Source organism: Agelaius tricolor, unplaced genomic scaffold, assembly GCF_023055355.1.
Source record: "Agelaius tricolor isolate 1412-34295 unplaced genomic scaffold, bAgeTri1.0.p SCAF_14, whole genome shotgun sequence".
Taxonomy (NCBI): domain Eukaryota; kingdom Metazoa; phylum Chordata; class Aves; order Passeriformes; family Icteridae; genus Agelaius; species Agelaius tricolor.
Genome location: NW_027269274.1, coordinates 10,700,794 through 10,725,738, shown reverse-complemented (window position 1 = coordinate 10,725,738; position 24,945 = coordinate 10,700,794).

Below are 24,945 nucleotides of genomic sequence, written 5' to 3'. Positions count from 1 at the left end.
CATCTGCTTTGGGCATAGGGCAAAGGGGGGATAGGAGGGTGGGAAAAGGCTTTTCTCCTTCCCCCCCAACACCAAAGCCGTGCAACGGTGATGAGTGAGAGCAGGGTGAGGCTCCAACCTCACATTCTGCCTCCTGCCCTCACATGAGCTGCTCTGCAGTCATTGTTTTTGCCTTTCTCTTGACTTCTTCCACAGGAAATTTCAACCTTTCTCCTACCTCCTCCATGTGAGTCTGAGCTTTTCCTTGCAGTAATTCTCTGGTGGCAGCACCTAGTCTTCAGCTATGAGCCAGAGCTGGAGCTCAGCAGTGGTGTTACCTGCTGATATAAATGTTTTGCACCTACAAACACTGAGACACCACAGAAACTCTGTTGTGTTACCAGGCTGATCCCCAGGTATGTGCTAAGCCATGAGGATGGGCTCCCTGAAGTGCTTTGTTGTTTCCCTGTGGGGCCAGCCAAGAGTCCAGAGAGCACAGCAACGGCAGTGACACAGACTTGCCTTCCACTGGGACCCAAGCCAGGACTGGTTCCTTATTTCACTGAGGCTGAGCTGCTGCCAGGGGTTAATGAATGGTGGTCAACAGTGAACTGACCTTCCTCTGAACTCATGATCCCAAGGTGAACAGCTCCATTTATCCAGGGCCCAATACTGCCAATCAGCTTTTCTACATTCACCTTCAATTGGATCTGACGAGGAGGGCAATCTGTGAGTGGTTTTGCTGATCTTGGATGGATGCAGCTATGGAGAAAACACTTGCCTCCATCTCTTGCTCCTGATTATACACATGACCCAAGCAGAGCATGACCTGCTGACAAACACATCCTGGAGATGGAGAATAGGAGAATATGAGAAGTTTACATCATCTCATGTGACAGTCTGCTGTTACACTGGACTAGGTGTCATGACCTTGGAAGCAGCCTGTGGGGAAAAAAGGTTTTCTCCAGAAAATTCTATCTTGGTTGAGCTGTGCTGTGAGGCTAAGGCACTGGGGTAATCCTCAACAGCTTTGACAAGTGAGGAGCAGTAATGGGTTGTGTAAAATGTTCATTAGTCCCCATGGGTCACACTTGGCTTTGCAACACCTTCAGAGTCATTTTTACCAGGCATGTGTGTGGAGAGTGGCTCAAGAATGGGTGGGGTGGGAGTGGAAGAGGCTTAGGAGCATCACTGCTGGCCTCTGTCTTGCCCTTACTCCACCCTTCTCCTATAGTTCACTGCTGTGTCTCCCATCCCCTCAGCTGTCACTGCCTGTGGATAAAATCTGCTTTGAGATGTTGCTAGAGCGAGTCAGCTTGTGTTTGCACATGGCCACATGTGGGACCAACATCTGCAAGTGGAGCTGGGCTGGTGTGTGGATGCAGATGGTCCATGGTGTGAGTGGGAGGATGGGAGTGTGCATTAAAACCACAGGGCTCACTCCATGGCCCTTTTGCAGTTCATCCTGCAGCCAGAGCTCCCTGGCCTACACTTGTGACATAATGATTGTCTCCACAGCAACCAATTATGATGATATAAATAAACCCTCCACAATATTATTGCACTGCATAGAGGAGAAATGGAAAGTGGTGAACAACAGGTTGGAGTTGGGGACAAGAAATAGTTGTGTAAATAGTCAAAGATAGCTCTAGCTGGTCATGAAGGTACTAATGAGCCTAAATTATATGCAAACAAATGGTATTTTCAAGATCCTTGTTTCTTACTAGCAATAATTAAGAAGAGCTCCTATTCAGTCTCCAGTTAGTTCTCCTGAGGAAGCACTTTATGGCCCAAATAGCAGTGTTCAAACTTGGACATCTTGATGGGCTAACAGCAAAATCTGCCTGAAGCTGGTGGATAAGACATCTATTTTCCTGCCTTTTGTGAAGATTTATTTATAAGAATGCCCTGGCTTTGGATGAGTGTCTTTGGCTCAATATTGAAGTTTGGTCACCTTACACAGACCGAGTGGTTTGGAAAGGAGTTGTCTTTGTTCCTCAGTTTATCTTTGGACATTTATATATTGCTCTGTGGTTGGAAGGGGGTGCTGCTATGGGCCCTTTCTGTGGGCATTCTGAGAATGAGGGTCATGGAGTCCCTGGAAGTGTCCTCAGGGGATGCAGAAGAGAAGTGGAAACTTTCCTTGGGTCCTCATTCTTCCATGTGAAGTGAAATTCTGCATGTCCCTGATCCCAGCATCCTCTGTTTGCTCTTTGCTCATTGCATTGGTCTCCAGCCCTTGCCAGGTGAAGCCTCTCCACCTGGGTGTGCTGGTGCTGGCTGGCACCCTGCCTGTCCCTGCATCCCTGCCTGCCACTGAGTGGCTGCTGGAGTCTCACTGGAGTCAATATGCAGCACAGCATCTCTTATCCTTGGATGGCCATAGAGGATTTCAGTCTCCTGCCCTCTCTGTAAAACCTGGCACAGATTTTTTTGGCTCCCCTCCCTCCCCCAGCATGGTGCTCACTGAACTTCCCAGAGCTCCCAGACTGGGCTGGAATTTGTTTTTCCCTTTCTGTGATAAAGATGCAATCCCACCATGAACTGGCCACAGCAGTTCAGTTGTTAGCTCAGCTTTAGTTGGCTTGATCCCAACAGTGGGGAACCTTTTCCCCAAGAAAGAGGAACACTCTGAAGCCTGGGTCAGGTACCCTCACCCCACCCTGGGTGCCAGCCTGGGCACATGATATATCACAAGGGCAGTAGCAAGTGAGAGAGCTCTTCCCCCAGCCACCTGCAAAGGACTCATCAGCCAGCAGATATTTAGGCAGTGCCACTGCAGCAACTCTCAGTCAGAAGAGGCTGATTTGTGGCTGCTCCCTGTTCACACTGAGACTGCACTGATCAGGAATATAAATACTGCTAATTCTCTGCGTTAATACCAGCAGCTTTGATCATCTTTCCCCATTATCACTCCCTTGCTGTTAATAAAAGTGATAACCATGGGGGAGAGGGGTAGGGGGACTGGACTAATCAGTTTGCAGTTAGCAGAGCTGTAAGTAAACTGACAGGTCTGGAGACCAGGGAGCTGAGGGAACCCTGGAGAAGTAGTGTTAAATAAACACTTTTTTAAATGCAGGATAGAAAAAATGAGACACCCAAGGCAACCTGCCTTAGTGACAGTGCTCCTGGACTACAGGGAGGAGCCCAAGATTAAATTTCTAGCAGGAACTTGCTACCAGAGCAAGTTTCTCTTTCATCTGAAGCAGTTGACTGGGTGGCTTCCAAGTTTATTTGAGTTGGTGGGAAAGAGGCAGGGAGGGCACTGTGTTTCCAGAGTAAAATATGTATTTATGGGTTTCTGCTCCTTCCATCTCCTTCAGGTTCACACATGCCCTGAGCTCTCTTGTTCTATTGTGTCTAGCTATTCTGTTGGAGTCTCAACTACAAAAGTCATGCCCAAGCTTTGGAGAGACTTTTCTTGGGAAAGGAGTGGAGACCATGTATTTCCCTATGTGGATCCCTACTGGTAGCTCAGCAGACTGGGCAAAACAGATGGTGATTGATAGTATTTGCTTATGATGGCTCCTTATGGCATTTTGAAGAAGAATGGGAAGGATAACTAATTTGCTCACCAGAATCTTAGCTTTTGAACAAGATAATTGAATCTCTTGCCTTCATATTGAAAAGATAAATGTGCCTTGAGAATGGCCAATTGTGTCTGATTGTGTCTGCAGAGAGCCTGAGAATAAGGAAAAGCAGGTGCATCACTTGCACATTAGTTACCAACTTCCCTGATAAGCACTTAAGTAGCCACATTATTAACCAGCCACTGCAGGGCTGGAAGGGCAGGGACATCCCTGACACAGAAGTGCAGTGGATCTACAGGAAATGGCACCTCAGTCCCACTTGGAGCTGGATATTGAGCAGAACCTGGGGGAGTACCAACAGCCTTTGGTTTTGGACTGGCTGTGGTTGATAGCAAGGCTTAGAGAGGAATACAGGGATCCCTGGATGCAGATGTGGGGGAATCGTGTCAAGTGTCTGAGGTACTGGGGCAGAGTGAGTGAAGAGTGGAGCAGGACATCTCCTGCGAGCCAAACACCTCCTCCACATTCCTCACTCACAGGCCTTTTGTTTTCTTGGAGGGAAAAGTGGCATCGTTTGGTGTCACCTTTTCCCCCACTAATTTTCCTGGTGCATCTTCTGGCCTTTACTCCTGCAGAAATACAGAGCAAACAGTACCTGCCTTTGCAGAGATTGTTCTCTTCTTGTTTTGCCTTCAGCTTGCTTGCTTCCCCCTCCAATCCCCACCCTTCCCCCTGGATTGCTGAGGAGTGGGATGGGGCAGGTGTAGCCCTTGTGTTTTGCTTTGAGGCCGCTCAGGCTGAGGTGCACCAGCAGGAACACAGCTTGCCTGGCCTGAACAGGGGCCAGACAGCAGCTCTGCTCCACCCCTGCAGAGAGAAGCTGTGAAAGAACAACATCCTGCAGCTTGAGGAAGCTGTGCCCGCATCCATCGCTCAGTGCAACCCCCACGGCTGGATCAAAGCACCAGCTGGAGCCTGCCCAGTGCTCCCGTTCCTGATTGCTGCTTGCTCAGCCCCATCCACCCAGAGCCCTTCCCCACTGGATTATTTTCACTCTCTCCCTTTTCTAGTGGCATCAAGCCCAGAGCTTTCACAGGAAAGGGCAAATGGGCTGGGACTCATTTTAGCAGCAAAAGGGAACTTGCAAGAGATTCACAAACTTCTGGATAGGGCCAGAAGGTCTCTTTTTCTGCAGCAGCTGGTTGGAGATAGCAAGAGCAAGATTCGCCTGAACCTTTGATAATTAAACTCTCAGCTGCCGAAGAGCTGGCTGCCTGGCTGCCAGATAAATGCTGTTTCCCTTGAATTAGTGTGGAGCCAAAGTGACATCCAATGGCTGGTTAGGCTCATCAAACTGGCTGTTCTCTACAGCTATCCCAGGGGATGGAGCCCAGGCGGCCATTTGCCAATGGAAAAAGGTAACTACTCATTCCAGGCACGTATCATCCTGCTGAATTTATCACATCTGCAGTTCAGGTACTTTAAGACTTCCTGATGTCATAATACTCCTTTATACAAGAGCTTTCAGGGAAAGCTCCCAAATATGCATTAGACAGAGATGTAATAAGACAGGTCCTGTATATTAAAGAGCTACTGCCAGCTCAAATTCAGTCCCAAATTTAGGGTTGAAATGAATGAACTATTATAAAGCCTGACACCATCAGAAACATTCTTGTACTACTTATTTTTTGGACAGAAGTTGGAAGAAAAATTGTGGGGGTGCTATTTCTTTAGGGGAAAGCAAGTGCCACCTGCAGGGCCTGCAGACAGGGCTGTAAAGTGACAATCGAAGAGCCAAGCACTGATAAACATGAGCCTAGTACTGAGCCTCATCCCCCACGCTGAGAGGAATGGAAAATGCAAACAAAGAGGTTGAGTGGAGAGCAAATTGGTTTTCAAAAACCCTTCCTGTTTCAGTCATCTCAGGTACTGCTGGATGCAGAGCCCCAGAAGCGTGGTGGTGGTTGCTAAGTGGACAACGTCCCCTGTGCTCCAGCTGCCTGTGTCAGGACAGCAAATTATTATTGCAAGGTCACTGATGCACTTTGTTATATGCTGGGCAGGGTCCTTGCTTGCTAAGAAAGGGCAGTTTTAAGTCAGATGGACAAGGCTAAAGAGCTGTGCAAAAGCTGACACTGAAAAAACAGCTATGGACACCAGCAGTGCAGAGATTGTTATGCCCGCAGGGTGATGGGAGGAGAACAGAGCTTTGTCTGTTCCATTTAGGAGATGCCTTGATTGAATCTCCTTGCTGGGTCCTGATGCTGTCAATCCTAAGAGGCCTCTGACATCAGCAAAGCATGGTGGATGGAGGGCAGCAAGGCCTGGGGGAGCCGAGCTGTGTGACACAGCTCCCACAACAAGCCCAGGGAGCAAGGAGAGAGCTCCATGCTTGGCATTAAATGATGGAGGAGCCAGGGTGGGCTGGCAGGAGATGGCCCCTCTCTGCTGTTATTGAACATCTACTCACCAGGACTAAATGATCTGCTGGCATTTGAATAGTAAATATCAATAAATCACCTGGAACTGTGCCCATGCCAGGCCTGATGAATGTGTGCTGGTGAGGGCTGTGCTCAGGGCCACCTGCACTGGCAGCTCCCACTGCTCAGTCCCCGGGCCACACACACAGAGCATGAAGGCTGCACATGAACAGATTGTGAAGGCTACTTGCATTGGTATTTTCTTTGAGAAAGAGTAGAGAAAAGCCCTCAGTCCCAGAAATGCAGCACTAAAACACCTGTTTCAGCACAACCCACAAGCACGCTGGTGCTGGGAACACATATTTGTCTGCAAAATCAAAACCTTTCAAAACCATGTGTCATTGACTGATCAGCCTGATTTGCTGGGCTTTCTGTAGTGAAGGCCAAGCTGGAGGTAAGAGTTTTGATTTCCTTCTTGAGCTGGAGAAGAGTTTCCTTCCCAGCAGGAGTGTGCTTGGCCACCTGTACAAAGCCTTGCAGCTCACAGCTATGCCATGAGAGCTGATTACACCTTGGCTGACCTGCCTTGACATTTAGTTGTTTAGTAGAGCCAGCTCTTTGTTTACAGTAGAGAGAGCTTGTTTGTCTGACCCTATCAGGGATTGGAAGGGCAACTAATATTGACTAATGTCAAGTGTCTCTGCTGTACAAAAATGGGGTCTCCTGAGGCCCCCCTGCCATTAGCAGTACTCACAACTGGGGCCAGTAAAGTTATAGGTTTTCATTAGCAAGAATGTTTTTCTTAGTGAAGGACTTTGATAGAAATCCAAAGTGAGGTACAGAAGGTAAGGATGCTTGGCAGGGCTCTTAGAGGAGAAAAACTGGCAGCAGCTGGTATTCAACACACACCAAGAGCCTAAAATGGCCATTCCTTGGCTCCTGTATCTCATTTAATTCAGGCAGCTGTTGGGGGTACCAGCAGCACTGCAAATCAAAGGTGAGACTGGCAGCTGTAGCACAATAGTTGCCATGTGCAGCATGAAAAATGAACCTGCTCTTTGGATAACCAACCTCCTAAAGGAGCAGAAGCCCAGCCCTCTGTGGCCAGGGGAACCATGCTGAGCAACTGGCATATGAAGGCCAGCATCAGGCTCTGTTTTTGTTTAGCTAACTAATTTTAATTTCACAGCTGGGGATTCTTATTATAGCAGAAATCATTCCACATCTCTGTCACTGTGTGGTCGGATGATGATCTGGTGTGTGGGATCTTATGTTTAGACCTCAGCCTCACTGTTTTTTCCTGGAGAGCTGAATTTCCTCTTGGTGGAAGTGCCATAGCTCCATGGAAATGCAAATGCTCCAAGGGCTGTGCTGATTTACTTGAGGCAAGTTGCTGGTTCAGTTTTCTATTTTATGCTCTGGAGATATTTTTACTCTCTATCTCTACTGTGGCCTCCAAGCAAATCCAGTTTTAAACTCCTCACCGCAGGGCTCTCCTACTTACATCCCTTGATTGAAATCACAATTGCTTATGGTGCTGCAGGGTTTTCCCATCATAGGTGATTTTGAGGGTAACTCCCCCAGAACACAGTGTGCAGTTGTGGGAAATCTTAGCTACCCCTTTTGGCTTTTATCAGTCCTTTTTCAAGTATATGATGGCTTTATTTCTCCAGGATAGAAAGACACCCATCTGATTTGTCTGGAAAAGCATTCAGCCAAGATAAAGCACAAAAAAATACCCAGAAAAGTCTGACCTTCTCCTGGCCAGTTCCTTTCAGTTCCCTTGGTAACCATCACCTTGACGTTGTGGTATTCAAAGGCAACTTCTTAACTTTCCAGAGAATATAACAAGGAGCTGCTCAGGCAGGGTCAGCAGGAACTGGGAAATGTGTTTCCTTTGCTCCCTGGAAAGAGGCAAGGTGTCAGGCAGGGTGGTGACTGGTAAGGGGCAGGCTGCTATTCCCTCCTCCAGGGACTGTGAGCTGACTTTGGGGAGGGATAAGAACAGCTAAAGTGATTTCTGCCTTCCCTCTCAATTCCCCTCTTACAGACCTGGCTGGGAGGATGAAATCTGGTTTGGGTCAGCTCCCTGGCACCTCTCAGTCAAGCACTCTGGGGAAAGCTTTACCCTTTGAGTGAAATTATGTTCTCTACCCCTGCAGTGGCTTCTTGCTGGGGATCATTTCTGTGTAGTGGTCACTCCCCACGCTGCTCTGCACTCAGGAGAGCACACAGCACTTCTCCTGGGGGGGCATTGTGGGAGAAGTGGTGCCATTCATTGGGAAGCTTGGGAAACCAAAATGGCCTTTGAAGTCTGGCACTGCTCCTTGAACCATTTTGGATCAGTTTCCTCCCAGTTGTTGCTGTGCACCAAAGCATTGCAGTGCACCCACACCCACTCAGCACCTCCAGGAAGACCTCCCAGGAGGACAATAATTTTCATGTGTGAGTGCTTTGTTGTGTCAGTCTGGGAATACATGTGTAGCTCCAGCTCCCTTCACTTCCTTGCCTCAGGAAGGACCAAAGACAGGCCAGCATTGCTGAGTTTGCCAGTTCACAGAGAGGTCCTGTTGCATCCAGAGAGTATCCTACCCACTCAGTGTGCAGAGTATCTTCCAACTGCTTCAAGTGAGGGATGCAATGGAAACATCTTGTCTAGATGACAGTCAGGGATCCTCAGTTTGGCATTGGAATACACAGGCAGCAGCCCACAGTTGCCAGTTCCTGCTGCCTTGTGTCCTCCATGCATATTTAAAGCACACGCCTGCACAAACCTCTACCCTTGTCACTGCAGATATACAATACATATAAAATGTACTCCTGTATTTATTCATAGGTACATGCTCATTTATCAAAGAGGCAATCTCTGTTGGCATCAATATAATAAAGGGTCTCTCAAAGCAGGACTGCCAGGAGCCCTTTTTCCCCAGGGAACGTGGCGCTGCCATGAATATGACAACAAGTCAACATGGGATAATGCTGCATCAGAGGGCAATAATTCTGGGGACACAAAAGGTGTTGTAAGTGCAGGTTAAGGGACATGGGAAACAGTGCAAGTGCAGTGACCTTCATTTCTCCCTTGAGGGAGTTACATATTAGTCATCCTCTCTGTTTTGTACATGACCGGAGGCTGGTAGGGCATGGAGGAGGAAAGTGATATTTCCCCTGCCTAGCAACAGCTATTGATAACCAGGGGAAATCAAACCTGTATTTGAATTGCTCCCATGTGCTGATCTCCATTCATTGGACCAGCTTAGCACCTTTGGGAGCTGATCTGCTCAGAGGAACCAGCCAGACATGATCAAGCTTCAGACTGAAAGCTGTGTGATCAGGTTTGCTGGTACATGCAAGTTTGTGCTGGATCCATTTTTGGTGTCCTTTGGGTCCCATTGCTTTCTTTGGCTGGGGACTGTGAACACCCTTAGGGCTGAGGAGGATGGCAGTGCTGTGGTTGGTGTTCTTCAAACAATAACTCTTCACACAAGGAGTCAGTGTGATCATGTGCATCAGCTGAGCATGAACTGCTTGATGCCAACTCCTGCATCTAAAGGAGGCCTCAGATTCCTGCTCAGCTACACAGAAACCCTTTATCTGTTCTCCAGCCATTTTAATGCTGTGGATGATTTATGGTTTCATGCAGAAAAACACACAGAATGCCTGCATTCCCATGTCTGTGAGGAGGTCTGCTTCCCATTTGTCACTTGAATTCACCACTTGGGAATCTGCTTGGATGATTATCTCCTGACAATGAGGTATTGGCTGTGGTTTGCTGGGATTGCTTCCCTGTGTTTACACTATGGTCATAACCATGAGGTTTTTCACAATTTCTTTTTGATTCCTCAATATTTGACCAAGTGTTAGGTCTTAGTGAAAATGCTTACAGATCTTGACACTTCATAAACATGAATGGGAATGACAATTTGGATTATTTGGGTTGGTAAGGATGTGCAATGCATCTCTTGTCCTTTCCCAAAGTTACTTTTTGAGACATGAAAACCTTTTCCTTCATCCCCAGCTACATTTATACTGCTTTGTTGAAGCAGAACTGTTTCTCTTAAGTGTTCACTGGTCTTTGATGCTGGAGGATGTGAGAATCTTAGTCACTGGGGTATTCATCCTGACAGTGCCTTTGTGAGGTGCAATGCTATTATTTCCCCCTATTTACAGAGGGAGAACAACACACCAATGGTTTCATGAGGCACTTGGGACAGGGGAGATTTAACCTGGTTATCTGTGGGTCATTGTGTTTTCCTGAGCATAACTGGTTCTATGACACAAGAAAGTGTTTTGGTGATGGTGCCTGTGGTATCCTCCCATGGACCTGGCATGAATTGTGAACTTCAGCTGACAGAAGACCATTTTTAAGCTGCTCTCAGCTGGCAAAGCTTAGAAAAGCTTTCATAGGCACTAACCCACTCACTGTGGGCAAGCCCTGGAGATGGAAGGAGTTTTTCTCCCGTCCCTGTCACGGTGAGAAGTGCATCACATCCTGGCAGAACAGCAACATCCCAGTGCCAGCCAACCTCCACAGAGCAAATGGCATGTGGTGTCAGGGACTGCTTTCAAACAGCTGGCTGGCAGAAGAGAATTCATCCAGATGAGTCTGAAAATTTATATGCACAGCTGATATTGCTGGAAAGCAGAACTGGCATGGGAATAGCTCACAAAGTGGGGATGCAGGGGAATCTTCAACTAAGGCTTTTATCTATCAAACAATTCAATCAGCTTGGGTGCAGCATGAAAGAGCAGCGTGCACTGAAGCAGGGAGGGGAAAGGGGACTTCTTTTGCCTCTATTTATATACCTGAGAAGCTGCCCTAGCAATGAATAATTGCAAATAATAATCATAATATCGAGACCAGAAAGGGCAAAGAAAGAGCAGCTCCCTCCCACCCTCCCTCCCCCTGTCTGGGGCTGGTGTTTGAGATGTCACTCGGGTATGAAGTTGAGCCTGTTTCCAATGGAAGGAGGCTGGCAGTCAGTGTATCTTTATCACAATCTCTTTCATGCTCTGATGAGCTCTCTACCCTGTGCAGGAGCAGCAGCAGCAGCACAGACAGAGATGCCAACCTGTCTCTGAGCAAACAGAAAGACTTGGGCTGAAGCCTCGGCTAATTCGAAGAAGAACCCTTGTGTGCTTTTCCAAAGTTGGCTGCTGGCTATTTTTTATTCCCCCCTGCTTTGTGCTAAGGCATGTGATGGCCTGTGCCTTTCTCCAGCTAAAAGGTCATTGATTTTTCATGTGGAAGAATTATCAGGTTCATCATCTTCTGCAGATTATAATGAACAGTATCCTTTTTTTGCTTCCTGCAATCTCAGCCCTGGTGTGTGAGCTTGGAAGAGAGGCTTGAAAGCACAGTTTGTTTTTACCACTGGAGAAACAGTGTCATGCTCTGGTGGGGTGTTGCAGGGAGGTCTCTGGTCTGGTGCAGAGGTCAGAAATCTGTTGTGTTGATGTGCTGACCCTCTCTAACTCTGCTTCTCTGGGCCAAGAGAATGGCCACTCAACCCATCAGGCTTAAACCATCTCCTTTTCATTTTTGGCCAGATGAAAGGAGCAGCTCTGGGCAGAAACTCTGGACCCATCCCTTGTTGAACCACACTTAAAGAACAGCTTTGAACTTTGTGATCACCAGCTTAATACATCCTCATTACCATGGGGAGATGCCCCTCCTTGGCAGGAGAGACCTGGAGGAGGGTACAGGCTGTGGTTTCCAATCTGTGCTCTCAGACTTGCAATGGGAACAGTGAGGGAAAATCCCCCCTCAAGCACAAAAGGAAGGATTACTGAGACAGTTCAGTGGCAAAGGGAATCCAGCTCTGAGGAGAAATCACATCCCACAGGAATGAGACTGGACCTGTTCCTCTTCCCTCAACAAAAGCTTTTCAGAATTTCACCCCATTTCATCAGTTTGAAATTTCTGCTCTGGTTTTAGAGGAACTGGAATCAAAGGCTGACTTCAGGTGATGCATCATACACTGGGTCCTGAGTGGAGAAAGACTCACTTGTGAAACCAGTGCTGAACTGAGAGCTGGGATGGAGGTGCATAACTCCAAGTCCTTTTTTTTTTTAATCCGAAGACTCCTTTCCCCTCTTTTTGTTTTTCCTCATCAGTGATTAGTCAACAACATGAGAAGAGATTAATTAGAATCTTCTGTAATGACTTCTTTATCTTTCATCCGTTCAGATTTGTGTCCCTGAATCTCTCCTGAAGTCCCCACATCCCTGGTGTTGAGCACGATGTGATCACTGCACAGAGCAGCTCTCTGAGCAGATTTCATTTATGCTGAAACAGGATACGTGGAGGAAGGGAGGCAGGACAATGGGGGAGCAGCGCCAAAGGAGAATTAGTTGACAAGGAGAAGCATGTGAAAGAAAACAAGGAGCACTTGGGACTTTGGATGAAAAGTAGTTCATCCTTTCTCAGCCCATTAATAAGTTAATAACTTATCAGAGATTAACTTAACACCTTGAGGCACAGAAGACATTGCCTTGTTCTCACATTAGCTTGGCTCTATTGTAATTCCTTTATCTTACCTTTTTTCCCCCTCAGCTATTGCATACTCACCTGGGGCCACACTAATATAACAGCATAAGATTCAATTACAAAAGTCTACAATAAGAGTGCAAAATTCTCTTCCTGACATGCTGAATCAGTGCTCATAAGCATTAATTATTGAGTGGCTCGCAGAATTTTTTTTTTTTAAGTTGTAGCAGAAAAAAGAATAAACCTTATGGTATCTCCTGTGCACAGAGCTGCAATTCTCCCACTGGGATGTCCATGGCTTTGGGGCAGTGCACAGGCAGGAGGGACAGGGATGGGACTGGAGGAGCCAGGAAAAGATGAGAGGTTGAGAAGGAAAGGAGGGAATAAGAGAAAAGAGTGCCAAGCTGGCACAGTCCCCTCCAGAGGAAGAAGAGCCCCAGGGATGTTGGGTGCTTTTATTTCCCTTGCTCTAAGCACGAGGCTTTTTATCACAAAGGAGAGGAGGGAGCCCATGTGGGGGGAAAGATAAAGGTTTGGCCACCGGGTCTCTGCTCTGCCTGGATGGGGAATATTCTTATCAGCCCATTGATGCCTTCCTGAGAGCCTCAGCATTGTGTCCAGCCCTCCAACATCCCTGTCCCTATCACCAGAGCCGCCACCACCTCCAGCTTATCTCATTGTTACAGGAGCCGCCATCTCTGGAGTGCCTAAGCACATTTTACATGGTATCAACACAGAGAACAAAGTAGCTCTTCCTTTCACTGCCGGCTTCAGAGAAGCTGGGGTTCGAGGGGACCGCGGAGATTCAGCTCTTCTTGCTTATCTGGCAAGGGACTTTGAGATTGGGACTTTGAGGCAGAGCAATGGGAGATGCTTATGCTGCTGCTCTTGATTTGGTGAACCAGGAGATGATGCCAGGATTCAGATAGGTTAAAGCCCCTTCTTTTGTCCACACAAATTCATGGAGTGTGACATCTATCAATGTCTCCTCATTTTCAGTTACAGATGGGTTAGATACACTAGAGCAAATGGAGTATTTTTTGCTGCACAGATCCAATATTTGCCTCCAGATTTCTTGGAGCAAATATAAAGAAAAAGCAGAGCTCAGGGCATGGGTTTGCTTAGGATATCCCAGCAGAGAGAAAAGGTTGTCCAGTTATTTCAGCTGGAGCTACTCTAGGCTCACAGATGCCACTACAGAGTTATGTTACAATGACAAACACCAGATGCAATTCCCTCATCCCTCTGTCATGCCTCTCCTTTTCTATATTTAAACATACATATTCTGTGGGGATGAAGACTTGGCTTCAGAAAATGTGCAAAATTCTGCTGCCCCACAGGGTTTTAGTCTTGTGTTCAGATGCACCGTGACAAAATAAACACTGTGTGTGCGAGAGGGAGCGAAGAGGATGACATCAGGATTACAAGCAGTGTCAAAGGAGACAGACTTGCCTTTCACAGGCGGTATTTGCATGTGTAACACAGGCTCCAAAGACTCCTATCGCCTCCCTCCTTTGCCAGCGTCGTGTGTTATGCATTAAACATATGGCTCCACTTAAACCAGGGGCCAGGCTCCCCGCGTGGGGCGAGCGCTTGCTGCGGTCTCCCCTCGTCCTCTGCGGATGGGGACGTTTGGCAGAGCTGGAGTGGGAAGGGCGGATGGAATTCCATTAGTCAGCCACGGCATCGGGGCTGGTAATGCGATCCTCCCCATGAACGGCACAGCCCGAGCTCGCTGGAAGGGGGAGAGGAGGCAGAGGAGCAGCTGATCTAACAGACCTAGCGCTGACACCATCACCCATCCTGGGCTTCATCCAAAGACGACAAAACACATGTTTAATCAGGAGTGTTAGAGGCCAAAGATCAGGCTAAAGCTGCTTTTTCATGGGCAGAATAGACGACACTCTATAATACCTTTAATTGGACTACAACATGAGATTGCATGTTACATGCTTGTGCTCTCATCTGGAGGGATGTGGTTCAGAATCATACAATCAAGTGCACGGTGTGTTGGTGAAAGATGGCATGACATGCCTGCTCTCCATTCACACAGCAGCAGAGGCAGTGCAAAGAGACCCTCACCCTCCACCCTGGCAGATATCAACCCACACTGATGAGCTTGCTAAAAATTCATGACCTCATCTTTCCTGTGATCTCTGCTGATGCAGATACAGTGCAATGTCTTCTGGTTTTATTTTATTTTATTTTATTTTATTTTATTTTATTTTATTTTATTTTATTTTATTCAATTCTATTTTATTCTATTTTAATCTATAAGCTAATATTACATAGGACCTAGCAGGTGATGGCTATTTCTCTTTGCACCTTGGGAGACGAACTAGATTTTGTCTGATAACTAAAAATGAAAGTCTCTACATCTCATTTCTTATTCCCTGAGGCATTGATTTTGGTATTCTGTAAAGTTATGGATTTGAGTGGAGATTGCTCTGATGTCCTTACCCATTCCCCCAGCAGCAGACTCAGAGAAAACTGCAAGGTGCAACCATTAGTGCAACAAATCAAAAATGCCTCTGCAAGCAAGTCACTGGAAGTACAAATGGCTCCCACCTCTCCCTTCCTCCTCCTTTTCTTCCTCTCTCCCCAGTTCCAGTCCCTCTCCCCTGAAAGAAGTTGCAAGGCTTTGTGTTTAATTAAGATATATTGTCCAACCAATTGGGAAGCAGGAAATAGCAGGAGATGTTTTACAAATAGGAACAATTCTTGTTCATTATCCCTTAATTGAGGCAACAAAAAGGTGCTGGAAAACATCCATCAGATGCACATTCATGTACATCATCAGAGAGGATTGGATTTAGGAACTCACAAAAGCGACGTCAAATGTTCCAATCAAGAGTTATACAAGCAACAGGGAAACAAAGAATTGGAGACACAAATACATCAGAATTAGCCCAATTGCAGATTATATGCTTCTGGAAAACACATTCCCTGGCTCTCTTCCAGGATTTTCTTATTTCACACTCCTGTCATTCCTAGCTGTGGTATGGAAGTCAATGTCCCTTGTCCCTCCTCTGCTGGCCTCCGTGTGAAGGTGTCATTCTGGAGGGTGTGAGAGGCACCCTCTGTGAGGACACCACAGGCTGTCACCCCAGCTTGGACTGGGAGTACTCTGGGGATGACACTTGGTGCAACTTCTCCATCCTTGTTCATTCACATTTTGAAGTTTGGCTGCTCTACTAAGCCACTATTCTTGAGCAGAAGAGATAAATAACACAAGAGATATAATAACAACCCTCCTGCTGAGGGAAATATTTTGTGCCTGGAAGGCCAGGAAATCCTGTTACCCATTTAAGTATGCCTTCTAAATCTTGCTTGGCCTGCTTTTGGGCTCATTTACACTCTAGCACCGTGGGCCTGCAGACCCAGCCTTTATTCCCACAGGTCTGTTAGACTGGAGTTCTTTGGCTTGTCATTTTTAAAAGGTGCTTTGAGTTTTAAATGAGGGACAAAATATGCCAAGGACCCTCAAGATACCTACTGAAATGTAAGCTCACCTCAATGCTTCCTGGAAAGAAAGCCATCACCAGGAAAAATGGCATCACACCTCACTGGACTGTAGTAATAGACCCAAACATGACAGGATATTGTTAAAAATGCTCCTGATCAGTACCCACAGCTGTTGAGCTAATTATTCTCACTGTCTTGTCATAGATACTTATATGGTCTCCAGAGTACCTGAGTTTCACAATCTCTAATACAGTTCTCTTCACCTGCTTCTGAGAGACACTTCTCCACCATCACCTCCTCCTCTCCTTCCTCCCCCTGGGATGACTGAGGTGGTTGGTAGCCCATTCCAATTCTGTGCACTGTGGTGTTTGCCCTGGAACAGCACTCATCTCACCAACTTTATCCCAGCTTAAGGCATGGAATTTAGGATCCCACCATTGATGGAAGGAGGTAGAAAGCACCAGAGCTCAAATGGGCTAAATTCCCATGTGTTTATGGGGGTGAGCCCAGGGATATGCACCCCAAGCTGGACCATGCTATGGAACCACTCTGATGCAATGGGAGCATGGCCTTATGCTTTATGAAACCATGTGTGGTGGCAGAACATCCCTCCAGCAACCTGGGGATGGCTGGGAAGAACCTGAACCCAAACCTGAAGATGTCCTTGAGATATATTCATTGAGCTTCAAAGCTGAAGAAGTCTGTCCACTGCTCAGCTCTAAAGAAGACCATGCAATACCCAGGGGAGGTTTTCCTCCTTGGGAGGGTGGAGCAGGAGTCTGCCTATGTGCCCTGCTTCAGATGGGAGCTCTGTGGATTGGCTCTGTCTTTGCCTTCAGTGAGAAATTCTTCTTTGATTTTCCCTTGCACATCCTCCAGCAGATGCAATTCCTGTGTTGTTCTCCCCTGTCATCCCCACAAGCCCTCTGTGCCTTGTTTTGAAACATCCCCACTTCTGAGCATGGAAAGTGTTTGCGTTGTAGCTGGCACTTGTTGATTTTCTTTAGGTGGCTCAGGGCTGCAGGCATTCCTCATTATTTTTTTATCAGCCAATTTGAATACTCATTTAGCCTCACTAAGCGTGTGGTGGTTTTTAATTCCTCCTTCAGAGCCGTTTGTGTAGAGCCTGCTCTTGGTCCTCAGTAATAACACAGGATCCCACCAATGTTACTGAGGTGAGAGATGATAACTCATGGAACAAGACCATCAGTCTGGGCTCGTTTCATGCAGGTGACAAGACTGAGGACTCTTTTTGTTTTGCCCTTTGCTTTCCTGTGCAGTGGGACTGCCAGAAATCACAGCAGTACAAGATGTGGCAGGCTGACACAGTATGTTGCACTGGACAAACAAGTCTCCAAAATACTTTGCAAAATTAAATAATTAAAGTGGCAAGACCATAAACAATATAAATTATGGAAGTGTAAGTGTGGTAATGAGTAATAATTTAAATCATCCAACTATAAGGCTAATAAGAACTAGAACAAAATTACTATAACCATTACATATTTTAAAAAATGACCAGCAGAGAAATATTGTGTTTTGACATCCAGCTCCTGTGCACTGCTTTGCACCTGCTTTTCAGGTATGCTGTGTATCCAGACCTGGACAACACAGACAGTAATTTTTTTTTAAACTCAGATCAGATAAGTACGAAGGGTATAGATGGTGGGAAGAGAATTGCTCCTGCTATTTCTCAGGTTGCAAGGCCAAATAAAAAACCATGACCCAAGGACAGAGAGTCACTATGCAATATAACCACCTTTGAAGGCAGAGGGTGGGTTGGGATTCTTCATTCCCCCTGGAAGGCTCTGGAGCCATTCCTGGGGTGGCACAGGAGGGAGCATAGGCACCATGGTTGGCTGAGCCACCTTGCTGAGGACAGATACAAACCTTTGGTCTCTCTGCCTATTAGTCCAGCAGTTTGCTCAAGCTCTAAATCCAGTTCCACACACAAAAAGGTACATTCTGCTGCTTTTTCGAGTGTCTTGGATTCTATTGTGTACAAATTTCCAAATGAACTGCTTGAGTGTTGACTAATGCTGCAGCCTGCAGTCAAGGTAAGAGCCCATTTATTTATAGGCTCTTCAAGGACAAGAAGAAGCTGTATTTGTACAATCCTCCAGCACACAGCCTAACAAACAGTTACCTGCCTCAGCCACGTTTCAGGAGGACGATATATGAGACCCTCAAGGAAAATACACAGCTCAGCCATCGTCTGCTGGCAGGAAGGTCACGCGACGCCACCGGCTTCTGATGATGGCAGAACTGCAAATGTAGAAAGAAGGATTTTTTCCCTGCACCATCAGTTTGATTGGATGTGTGTCCAGGAGGTTACTCAGGACATCTAGCTGGAGCTGGCTGGGAGCAGACAGTCCTGGCTGCTGTGTGTGTGTGCAGCACCCACTTGTTCAAATGAGGCTGTGTGTTTGCAATCGATGGGACTGTCTGATCCCTGGATGCTGGGGAGTTCTCTTTTTCTATTTCCTGCTGATATTTACTTCAAAGGTGCATGACCACACAGATCACTTTAATAACAAGAGCCCAAAAGAAGAATTAATAAAACTCTGAGTGTGTTTTATCCCAAGATCTCTCAGTGCTTGACAAAGGAAAGGCACCATCAGTTCTTTTTATATGGGGGCAGAAAGAGGTGAAATGATTTATTTATCCACATTCATGCAGTGAATTGGTGGTAAAGCAGTGAGCTGGACCTCTCCAGCTGTGCTTTGAGGCTTCCTATAATGTCCATTGGAACAGTCCTAAAGCATTTATCCTTCAAGAGTGCATCTTGCCCCTGCTGCTTTGTGCAGAAATTAGCCCTGTGAAAAAAAGTTCAGCTTTGTTGTGGCCTGGGCTAGAGCAGGAAAACAGCAGAGCTCTGGTGTCTTAAAGCACATAGATGTAAACTCAAGGTTGAAAAGGTAGAAAAGACACACAGAAAGGGCACTCATGAAATGGGCACAGGGGAGCAGGGGATGTCTAGTGGATCTGTGATGGAAATTATTCAAATTCACTCCTGCAGTGTTTAGAGGAGTTTGCACTGGCTTGCCCAATGGATATGCCCTTGCTGACAGTCAGAGGCAAGGGCTTCTGCTCAGCTGGAGGGGCAGCTGGGTGCTCTCCTAGCCCCAAGGTCCTTGGAGGCTTCAGGCAGCCGAGAGCAAAGAGCCTTTCTGGTGTGTCTGTGTTTTTCTGCATTCACAACACACAGCGTGGCTGTCATTAAGGCTACAGGAAAACAGCACATCAGGGCACATCTAGAGGACAGAGATTGTTGACCACTTGAGCTGAACAGAGCAAAGGTCTGTAATGAAGCCCAGTGGGATGTGGTCCATCTGGCCTCCCAGCATGTTCATCAAACCCTTGCTCTCCAGGGCAGCACTGAAGGCTGGCTGGGGCTTTGCCCAAGTGGCAGCCTGTGGGAGAGAGAGATCCTGAGGGATGTCTGCCTGCACTGCCCTTTGGCTGCAGCGAGCTGTGCATGCCTGGGGGGCTGGGAGCTCTGGGAGGGCCACAGGGAGACAGGGGAGGGAAAGACCAGAACTTCCCTGTGCTCTGCATCATCTGGTGGGCATGCATGTGCGTGGGGACAGCAGCTTTGCAGGTGCCCAGCAGACACTGGGATCCTGGGGTATTTGCCTGGAATATTTATCCTCTGCCAAATATTTAATTATGCAGGGAATCATACCACTTAGGCAGAGATGTCTTGGCTTCATTAAAGAAGCTGCAGAAATCATTGTGCTCTCCCCCTGGGCTCTGTGAAGGAAAATCCTGCTGATGGAGTCAATTGAATCTGGAGGGGCCACAGAGCTGTTGAGCCCCAGGTTAGGAGAGGATTTTGAGGCAGACATGCCTGGGCCTTAGAGCATCAGTGTAACCAAGCTCCCAGGCAATTTTAACAGGTGCCGTGAGCTGATTACAGAATGTTCTCAAAGCAGCCCAGGGCCCTTGCTCCACGTGCCCACAAATTTCATTCCTGCAGATGAGACAGCAATGAATTTGCCATTCATTAACAACAAATAATATCTCTCAATCCATCTTGGGTAAGCGTCATTGTGGAATTACTCTTTCACTTTCATTTTACAGGGTTCCCTGTGATAAATTTAGCTTGTAAAGGGTGATTAAGACACTTCATTATGTTTTAATGTGTCTTTAGGCCTATGTCTAACAGTAATGCTTATTCTGGATCTCCCTGGAATTAGCAGGCTGTTGCAGCCCAGAGAAGCCTGCATGTGGGGCATGACTCCAGCTGGGCACCATTGGCCCCTGGTGTGGGGAATTTCAGGAATCCCAAAATGTGCCTCCACTGCTGGACACAGTCCAGGTCACATCAGTCAGCTGTGAGTCACAGAAGGGGATTAGGTTGTTCATTTCTTACCCTTACCACCCACTTTGTTCACCTCAGAGCACAGGTTTGCAGGCTATGGTAAGGTCCCAACCAGCTCTGGCTGCCAAACCTTGAGTTTACCACCAGATTTGGATTTTCTCTCTAACATGCAGTTCCTCAGAGCCTCGTGTGTTGAAGCTGGTTCAGCAAAATGTGAGGGGGTATTTGTATTTGCATCCCAAATTGGAAGCCAGAAGCCCTCCATCCCACACTGATAAACCCTGAAGGTGGCTAGCTCCTATTTTGTGCCTTACTCAGCTGAAAACTTTATCCAGTGACACGTAGGCACAGAAGCGCCCTGGTTTGGGAAGGCAGGCAATTATTTCCTGCCTGAAGGGAGAAAGTTCATGCTGTGCTGTGCTTTGTGTTTTCTACAGAGCAGAGCAGCTCTGATCCCTCCCAGGCTTCCTCAGCTGTTTGTCAGTCACCAACTCTCTTCATGGGCTATGTAAGGAGCCCAAGCTCCTCATTAAGATGTTTTCAATTGCTCTCTGCAGCCCTGTGCATAGCATTGTGTAAAACCTAAATTAGGCAGTGTGAAAGACTCACAGGAAGGTGTCCATGCTTTCAGCATTCTATCTATATGAGAGGGAGCATGGTCTGATCCCAGAAAAAACTCCTGCCCCATCACCTCGGGTGCCTTGCCCTTTTGCTGCCACCCTGTTTTGTGTGACTGGGCTCTGGGCTGTCACAAGGTAATGGAAGTTAAGTTATTTTCATTCTTGTTCTCTCACTTAACACTTCCATTACATACTTAACTATTCTAGGCTCTTCTCTTTTGGAAATCTGAACACCTATTGATAAAACTTCTTACATGTTCTGGGAAATTTTATATGTTCCATCTTCTTTCCCTTTCTGTTACTTTTTGTGGGCACCTTATGAGGACTGAACATGTTAGTGTAGATAACAGCACTGGGAATTAAGTGCTTAGCTGGGAAACCTCTCCCATCCCTTCTCATATAGATTTAGTTTGAGGCAGGATGGCAATCTCTAACACAGGCAGACAAAATCTTTCTTGCTGGTTTTTAGGTGAGTATTAGAGCCTTAGGTCCTAAATCAGCCATGACATTCAGACTGGTGAGGGCTGGGAGGCTGTATCCTGTGGAAAGGTTAGTGTTGGAATAATTCCTCCAGGCAGTTTGAGGTTTTTGTGGCAGCCTTCCTCCCCCCCCTGTGTTGAATTGCTGCATGGTGTTGCCACATACTGTTAAACAGCAGCACACTGGAAATGCAGCAGCGGACATTTCAGAGGCAGGCCACACCATGGGATATGCAAAGCTCCCCAGCTTCCTTCAGGATGAAGGGCTGCTCACTGGCCTGTGTGTTAGTGCCTGGGACATGCAGTTTTATGGTCTCTGAGAAGAGCAGGGCTGCTGGCACAGTCCCAGGGAGTGCCCTTCTGGTCTAGTTAGAGTCTGTGAGCATCAAATGCTCCCATTCATTCATTGGAGGGTGATAAACAGCCTGGGAAATGCCTGCCTCAGTCAGGTCACATCCTTGCTCTTTTATGAATGTGACATCTTTAAAAGCATTTCTGCTAATGTCACGAGAGACCCCGAGGAAATCCCAGCTTGGTCAGCTCGCTGCTAGGTTTCCTGAAAAGCAGCTGGGTGCAAAAGATGCTCAGGCTGCTTTTTCACAGGACTATTTCTGCAGAAAATAAGTGACTTAAACAGCCTTCTCCACTAAAAACAATAATCTGCACCATCTGGGACAAAGCTCTGCTCTTTAGGCATGGGTGTAATGCATTCATGATTGCAGCAATGGATTTTTTTTTTTTTTTGCCATGTTTTTGTCACTGGCACAGCTGAGACTATGGATCAAGCAAAAAAAACCCCACAGTTTTTATCATGGTGTTATTTATCTTCGGGGTGGGAAGGAGAGGGTCCCTCCTGCAACAAAATGGGCAGAAATCTGCCTGGTTCAGGAGATTGAGGTGCTTCATTGTTTGTGTGGCTCTCCACCAGTGGTACTTGGGCTCTCTGGTCTTCCAGGGAGCCAAACCCTCTCCAAAAGACCCTCTGACCAAAGGGAAACACCTCAGTGCCCTTGCTGGCCTAGACCTGGAATTTAAGGCACTGCGTGCTCCTGAACAAAGAGTATTCAGGTGAATAAGGTGTATTCAGCTGGATAAGGTGTATTCAGTCTGTCTCCTACCTTATTTTCCCTTCTTTCCCATGAAAAGAAACCAACCCAGGAGCACATGCAACTCCCAAGAGCCACGCTCACCAAGGCTGCTCACCAGAAGCTTTGGGAGCTGCTCTGGTGCTGCAACCTTGCAGGAATTTGCAGCTGGGCTCCCAAAGAGGGGCCAGAAGCCTCCTCTGCTCCAGGCTCTGGTGCTGTCTCAGCTGTGGCACCGGCAGGCTCTGCAGCAGAGGCACGGCCAGGCTCTGGTGCTGTCACAGCCTGGGGACAGGACGGTGCCACCCGGGCGGGCTCGCCCTGCCTCGCTCGCTGTCCCCAGGGTCCCATCCACGCAGCTGGTGATTTGCATCCCGAGCCATATGGACACAGAAACGCTGCCTCTCAACCTGCCACAGTGCACAACAGGGAGAGTGATGGGGACAGAAGATGGGGGTGAGGGGGAAGAAAAATAGAAATCTAATATTTGCCTAAAATAGACTCGGTAACAAGGAAAAAAAAAAGAATTCCTAAAAGGCAGAGGGCTTCATTACTCCAGTAAAAATTGCCTTCTCTGACCCCAGGCACCTGACTCAGCACTTTCCAAGTCGATATTTTACAGCAATAAAAGCCAGAGAGCACCAGGTGTGTTGGAAATGGTGGCAAATTAATATCTAAAAAGGCAGGGACATACCTTCTAATGAGGGACTGTAGAGAATATGTTCCTAATCAAATGGCTAATAATAACCTTTTTTCTATAATCTGCCTTTTTTTCCATAAAAATGTGACAGAGATTTAGGGACTTTGGAGAGGAACTAGGCAATGCTTTCAGTTTGCTGGTTTTATTACTAACATAACATGAAGGAAAAGCTGGTCCTGATCCTCCTTGCCTGGGTGTTTTGTCACTCTATTCCCAGAAAAGCTGATGCAAAGTAATTACCAGGACAAAATGGAGATGCTTTTTGGATGCTTTTTGTCTGTTCTGTAAAGATTTAAACACACAAGATTCAATGCAAAGTGTTGCTACTCATGGGTTATTTGGTCGCTTTCCCAAGGAGGAAAGGCACAAGAACAGCCACTCTGATCAAACACAGGCATAAGGACACCTCTCCTCCCTGTGAGGGTCTGGGGCTATATCCAGAGGTGTCTCTTCAGATGCTCCAGGGAACCCCAAGTGTCTGCCTCCATCCCCAGAACTTCCACTGGGAAACCTGTGTGCACAGGAGGAGCTGGGACCCAGCACAAATATCAGAGCTACCCTGACATGAAATCAGATCCACGAGGTGGGAACCAGTCTCTGCATCTTGGCTTTGGTTCAGCAAGGTCAGGAAAGATCCCTACAGCTCCTGCTGAGCTGCTTGCTCTGCTGGGTGACATGAGGGCAATATCTCCCTCCACATCTCCTTCCACAGCTCTAAAGGGACAGCTCCAAATACAGCCAGAGCAACCCAAAAGTGGTGGGGGCTGCTAAGGCTGGGTACTCACCTCCTGCCCAGCACACCCAGGGACAGGGTGTGTCCTCGTCACCCACCCTTGGCCTTGGGGTCCCCAAAACTTTGGAGGATGTAGAAAGCCATATTTCAGTTCCTTCAAATGGAAAGTTAATTAAAACTCAAGGAGAAAAACCTCAATTGGGAACAAGGAAAACAGCAAACCAGGTAGACACCTCTGACTCTAATTTATGTGAGTTTTAAAGTAGTACCAAGATTGGTTTAATTACCTGGGAACAATGTATATCTCCTGTATTGCAGATCAGCTCGTTAGTGGTGCACTTCTTTTTTTTTTTTCCACTTCCAGTTGAAATTGATAATACATCCCTCACTCAAAACATTGTCTCCCAATCACCATGGTTACTGCCAGGTTTTTCCACAAGGACCAAGCATATTCATCTGTCAAGTATGCTAATGGGGAACGGACCCTGTCACACAAAGGAGCAGGCTATTCAAACATACACTTGCCAAATAATTGTACATGTCAAAAGAATGATGCTTGTTATTTGCCTAATATTATCCCCCAGAAGTGGGAAATAGTTCAGCTCTCAATGCAAAATGGCTTGCCCTTATCAAATAGGCAATTTGCTGATAATTTAGACTATTAGAGATCTTGGGGTGGGGAGACAAAGAGGGGGGGGTGGCAAATGTAAGTGGCCTTTTATAATTGCACTGAAAGCAGAATGGTGCATTAGGTGCCCTAGAGGTGCAGCAACGAAGAGCATTGCAGGAGTGCTGATGGCCAATGAGAGGGGCTGCTCACAACCTCCCCTCTCACCTCTGTCAGGTACCTGCTGGTGGGTGGTTAATTATAATTTAGCAGTAACACTTTTCTCAACTGCATTTTTTTATTGCTATTTATCTTCATGATGGGCCAATTTCCCATTTGTCTATTTCGGTAATTAAGGCAAAGAAAAATGTTACTGTAGGATTCCTCTAAATTTCTGAGCTTCCAGCAGCTACAGTTGTTGAGGCTGTGCTGATATATCTGCAGCCAAGGCAATGGAGTGGTCATTTCCCTCACTTTGAGGCTCTTCCCATTCAGAGCAGGTCATGGAAAGGCAGA